At 34.1% G+C, this 6,021-nt stretch overlaps 1 non-coding gene across 1 annotated transcript; it reads left to right on the plus strand.

Annotated features, from left to right (window-relative positions):
- The first annotated feature begins 1,973 nt into the window (after window positions 1–1,973).
- On the plus strand, window positions 1,974–2,046 carry TRNAM-CAU (transfer RNA methionine (anticodon CAU)). Its single transcript has one exon. It is a non-coding gene; the product is annotated as a tRNA-Met (tRNA).
- The last annotated feature ends 3,975 nt before the right edge of the window (window positions 2,047–6,021 follow it).

The raw sequence follows: 6,021 nt of genomic DNA on the forward strand, positions 1-6,021 counted from the left end.
GATTACAAAAATAAAGATTTGTTACATAAATTTGTTTCTGATTACGGTAGAATATTGCCGCGTAGATTAACAGGAGTGTGCGCAAAAAAACAAAGAAAGCTACGTCATGCAATAATAAGGGCACGCTTTTTAGCTATTTTACCATATTGTACTAAAAAAGTTTAGGTTGATTATGTTAATAATTTTAAAGGAAAGTATAAGGACTTTAGGTAAGTCGGGTGAAGTTATCAAAGTTAAACCAGGTTACGCACGTAATTTCCTTTTTCCACAGAAGAAGGCTGTAAGAGCAACCAAAGAAAACTTAATAAAGTTAGAAGAGCAGCGTTCATTATTGGAAGAAGAAAACAAAAAAAAGCTAAATTCAGCAAAGGAATTTGCTTCGGTGCTAAATGACCAATTTGTGGTGTTAGTAAAGCAAGCATCAGAAGATGGAAGAATTTTTGGTTCTGTAACAGCACGCGAAATTGCAAAAGCTTTGTTGCAGCAAGGGCATACAGTAGATCATCGCAGTTTATCTTTTAATAGCATTAGTGTTAAGAATCTAGGCGATTACCAAGTAAATATAGAACTGCACAGTGAAGTAATAGTTCCAATTACTGTATATGTTGTAAGATCTGAAACAGATGCAAACGAACTGAGAAAAATAAAGTTACAAGGCCAAAAAAGTGTAATACAAAACGAAGAGTTAGAATGATTCCTCGTTATAGTCGAAAAGAAATGTCTTCCATTTGGGAAGAGGACAATAAGTTTAAGATATGGCTTAAGATAGAAAAGTTAGCGTGTGAAGCTCAGGTAAATATCCCTGGGGATGTAGTGAAGAAGCTTTCAGAAGTCATTGATTTCAACATTGAACGTATCAATGAAATTGAATCTATCGTTAAACATGATGTTATTGCATTTCTTACCTATATAGCTGAGCAGGTTGGAGTCAATATTCGCTATCTTCATTATGGAATGACAAGTTCCGATGTTCTAGATACATGCCTTTCAATACAATTAAAAGAATCGTGCAATATTTTATTGCAGAATTTAGAAAATTTACTCACGGCATTAAAAAAGAAAGCTGAAAAATATAAGTATGTAGTGTGTGTTGGGCGTAGTCACGGTATGCACGCCGAACCAACAACTCTTGGACTAAAGTTTGCTAGGTTTTATGCTGAGTTTGAGCGTAATCATAACAGATTAAAGGCTGCGCAAAAGGAAATTTCAACTTGCAAAATATCAGGTGCAGTAGGCAATTTTGCAAATATTGACCCATCCGTTGAAGAACATGTTGCAAAAGAGATGGGCCTAATACCAGAAACTATATCATCTCAAGTCATTCCTCGTGACAGGCACGCCATGTTCTTTTCAATTCTTGGAATAATTGCAAGCTCTGTAGAAAATATTGCCGTTGAAATTCGTCATTTACAGAGAAATGAAGTTAATGAAATTTCTGAATGCTTCTCTACTGGACAAAAAGGAAGTTCTGCAATGCCACATAAATGCAATCCAATTCTAAGCGAAAATTTAACAGGACTATCACGTTTGGTACGTAGCTATGTGTTTCCTGCATTAGAAAATGTTGCATTGTGGCATGAGCGAGATATATCACATTCATCTGTAGAGAGGTGCATCGCACCTGATGCATGTATAGTGATGGATTTTGCATTAGTCAGGCTAACAAATTTAATAGATCAATTAGTTGTTAATGAGGAAAACATAAAGGAGAATCTTGATTCTTCTCACGGTTTGATTTTCTCGCAACGTGTACTCCTTGAGCTCGTAAACTCTGGATTATCAAGAGAAGAAGCGTATAAAATTGTACAGAGCTGTGCAATGAAAGTTAAACAAAATAATAGTGATTTCCTTACTCAACTAAAACAAAGTCAATCCTTACTCACAACTATTGGAATGGAAAAACTTGAATCTCTCTTTGATCTAGTATATTATACAAAACATGTAGATTACATATACAGCAAAGTCTTCAATCAGGCTGAGTAGCTCAGTTGGTAGAGCAGGAGGATCATAATCTCTTGGTCGCGGGTTCAAGTCCCTCCTCAGCCACTTCTTACATAATATATTAGTTTTGCCCTCTTTTGCAGCAGATATGATAGTAGTACTAGTAACCATGGGTTAAAATCCAGAGTTTACTCTATTTTCTTGACTTTTCTACTTGATACATCATTTTTTTGTAAAAACGGTCTCAACTTCCTCTCCACTTTTTCCTGGTAAGGTCAATAGAGAGAACGTTTGCTATATAGGCTATAGCTATTCATTAATATAATTTTCAGGACGATCACTCCAAGGACGCACTTTTACAAATAAAAAAAGATGCACCTTTTGTCCAAACATTTGTTCTAACTCGCTACGCGCCTCTATATTAATCTTCTTAATGCTGCTGCCATTTTTTCCTAGAATTATTTTTTTATGGTTTTCTCTCAAAACAAATATGACTTGTTTAATAACCAAACTTTTGTCTTCTTTTTCTTCAAATTGCTCAGTTATAACCGCCGTAGAATATGGCAGCTCTTCACGCAAGTTTAAGAATAATTTCTCACGCGTAATTTCTGCCGACAAGAAATCATTAGATGAACCCACCTCTTGATTTTCTGGATAAAGCCAAGGACCTACAGGCGCAATTTCGGATAGATAATTCATTAAATCAAAGAGACCATCATTTTTTAATGCTGAGATTATGAAAATCTTTTCAAATTTATATAGTGAACTGAGGCACTCATATGCAATTTTTAGTTCCGGTCTTTTTATTAGATCAATCTTATTGATAATCAATATGCATCTACGCCTTAATTTAGTAAGTATCGCTTTGATTTTCTCTTTACTTTGCAAATAATTTGATACGTCAACGAGCAGCAAAATTACGTCATCGCTCTTGATCGCTGACCATGCAGACTTAACTAAAGCCTTCTCAAGTTTAGTTTTTGCAGTAAAAATCCCAGGAGAATCGGTAAAGACTATCTGCGCATCACCATAAGTAGCAATTCCTCTTATTTGTGTCCTAGTCGTTTGTGCCTTTGGAGTCACAATTGCAATTTTTTTGCCTATTATACTATTAAGTAACGTAGACTTACCCGCATTAGGCAATCCAGCAATAGTAACAAATAAGCACTTTTGTTTCTTCACACCTGACAAATTAATAGACATTAGGAATATAGTAGCAAGAGACCATAAACAAATTTATAAAAAGTTTCATATCTTAATCAACCTTATATATCGCGNCTTATATATCGCGTCACGTTTGTATTTACTCGAGGCATAGTTTTCGTCATGTTTTGCAAGCACTGTATCTGCTAAAAAAACATCATTGTATACCATTTTACCTTGCACAATAATACCATTTTTTTCCGAAAACATTGGTGGAAGTATACCTTTATATGTCACATTTATCACTTTATCAAAATCCGTTATCTGAAAAGTAACTTCATTTTCACCGTGGATAACACTTCCTTCCACTACCATACCACCGATACGTATTGGTTTTTCTTTATGCTGTAAAACCATTGCTTCACTCACGGTGTAAAAAAATGAGATATTTTCTTTCAGCGTTCCCAAAATGAAAAAAACTATACCACTTAACAGACAAAAGACACCTGAAGCTATGAGTAATCTCTTATATTTTCTTTTCATTATTTTTTGCAATCTCATCTAATACTTTCTTACTTTTTGTATAACAAAAAAAAGTACGTACCAATTCTCCAAGAATTAATGCAAAACTTACAGAATAAGCAAAAACTACGTATATATTCATAATATGCTACCAGCGTTAAAACAAACTAAACTTTTATTTTTCTTTTGTAGCACTAGTTTACCACATTCATTAATATCAGTAAATACACCTTTATACAATTTATCAGAGAATTTGATGCTAACTTGTTCATTCAATTTAAATGCTCTTTGCAGCCAAAGTTCTTTTATAACGCAGAATCCGCCAGACAGCCACATTTGTCTTAATCTGTTAAAATTTATTATCAGTCTTTTCAATAAGTCCATATTGGATATAGAAATACCGTAGTTACTTATACAAGTCGAATTTGGCAGTGGTGCGTAGACTATATTAATGCCTATTCCTATTACTAAGAAACTCGAGTTAAATTGTCTTTCAAGCAATATTCCACTTATTTTCTGACTATCAATCAAAACATCATTAGGCCATTTGTATTGGAGGTTGATGTTGCTAATAAGTGATAACAACGTATTTCCAACCGCTAGAGCAGAAATAAAAGTAAATTCTGTTAACCGTTGTACTTGATTTATTATCAAGCTTGCGTAGAGATTACCTTCAGGAGAAAGCCAAGTTTTTCCAGCACGTCCTTTACCACCTGTTTGTTTATCAGCAATGACAACAATTTCATCTGATATCCCCTTACTAATTAAGTCTAGTGCTTCCGTATTAGTACTCACCACCTCTTTATAGTGATAAATATTAAAACCTTCAAACGTTTCCAGGGACATACTATTAATCAAAAATAAGTGACAGTCCGTATTTTCATTACCTTATTAGGCAATATTACCAAAGAACTGACAGCACAGCTATCTCGGTCGAATGTTATACCATCAACAAGTTCCCCACCCGTAATACCAGTTGTAATAAATACTGATTCATCTTTTACCATATCTCTCACGGTGTAGATCTTTTCTATATCATGAATATTCAAATCTTTAGCTCTCTTTTTTAACTCTTCGGTGTCAAATATTAATTTTCCTTCCATCTGACCGCCTATTGAGTTGAGAGCAGAAGCCGCAAGCACACCCTCTGGTGCCCCTCCGATACCAATATACATATCCGAATTACCATTAATTAATGACACCACAGCGGCAATATCACCATCATCTATTAGCTTAATCCTCGCACCAGACTTCCTGATTTGTGATATTAAACTATCATGTCTCTCACGTTTTAGCACAGTTACCGTAAGATCTCTTACTTCGCACCTTTTTGCCTGAGCTAAATTTTCCAAATTTTGTTGAATACTATTTTTAAGAGAAACCACACCCTTTGGTAGATTTTTTCCTACAGCTATTTTTTCCATGTAAACATCAGGCGCATATAGAAAATTACCTTTTTTTGTTGCAGCAAGAGTTGACATCGCCCCTGGCTTGTAGTGAGCACAAATTGTAGTACCTTCTAGTGGATCAACAGCGATATCAATTCCATAACCATTTCCAGTACCAACTTTTTCTCCAATATACAACATCGGAGCTGAATCTCTCTCTCCTTCTCCAATAACAATTGTACCGTCTATTTCCACACAATTTAGAGCAGTTCTCATGGCATCAACTGCAACCTGGTCAGCTCTTTTTTCATCACCAAATCCTATAAGCTTATATGCAGCAAGTGCTGCTGATTCAGTGACTTTAACTAATTTGTAGGCTAAATCTTCTATCATTTTAGAGTTATAATAAAAAATTAATTATACCTTAAAAATTCAGCTTAATAAACAACTATAGAGTATGTAACATAACAATGGATATAACCTACAAGTTATTTATGATATACTTTATATAATAAAATATTTCACGAAAAACTGCATTTATTATAGTTTGTGAGTAGCATATTTACTATTAATTAATAATTACCGTGTGTAATTTGTTAATAAAGCTTTGATTTATTAATTTTCGTTGGTTATACATATTACTAAAATTATAAGTTATTTATCGGAGTACTAAATATGCGTATATTATTAATAGAAGATGATCCAATAAATGCAAAAACCGTTGTGAATGCCTTAAATTCTGATGGACATTTTTGTGACGTGGTAACATCTGCACAAGATTACAACAACAGCATAGTCTCTTCTAATGGAGATTATTATGACTTAGTTATTCTAGATCTACACCTACCTGGTGATATTGATGGATACGATATACTATTGAGACTAAGAAGTGCAAAAATTAAGGTACCTGTTTTAATACTTTCATGTATGTCTGCCGTCAATCATAAAGCAAAGGGTTTAGGATATGGTGCTGATGATTATTTAACTAAGCCATTTCATAAAAGTGAACTTTTGGCTCGAATCAAAG

This window comes from Rhagoletis zephyria, unplaced genomic scaffold (assembly GCF_001687245.7).
Source record: "Rhagoletis zephyria isolate East Lansing unplaced genomic scaffold, Rhagoletis_zephyria_1.1 Rzeph_scaffold_02768, whole genome shotgun sequence".
Lineage (NCBI taxonomy): Eukaryota > Metazoa > Arthropoda > Insecta > Diptera > Tephritidae > Rhagoletis > Rhagoletis zephyria.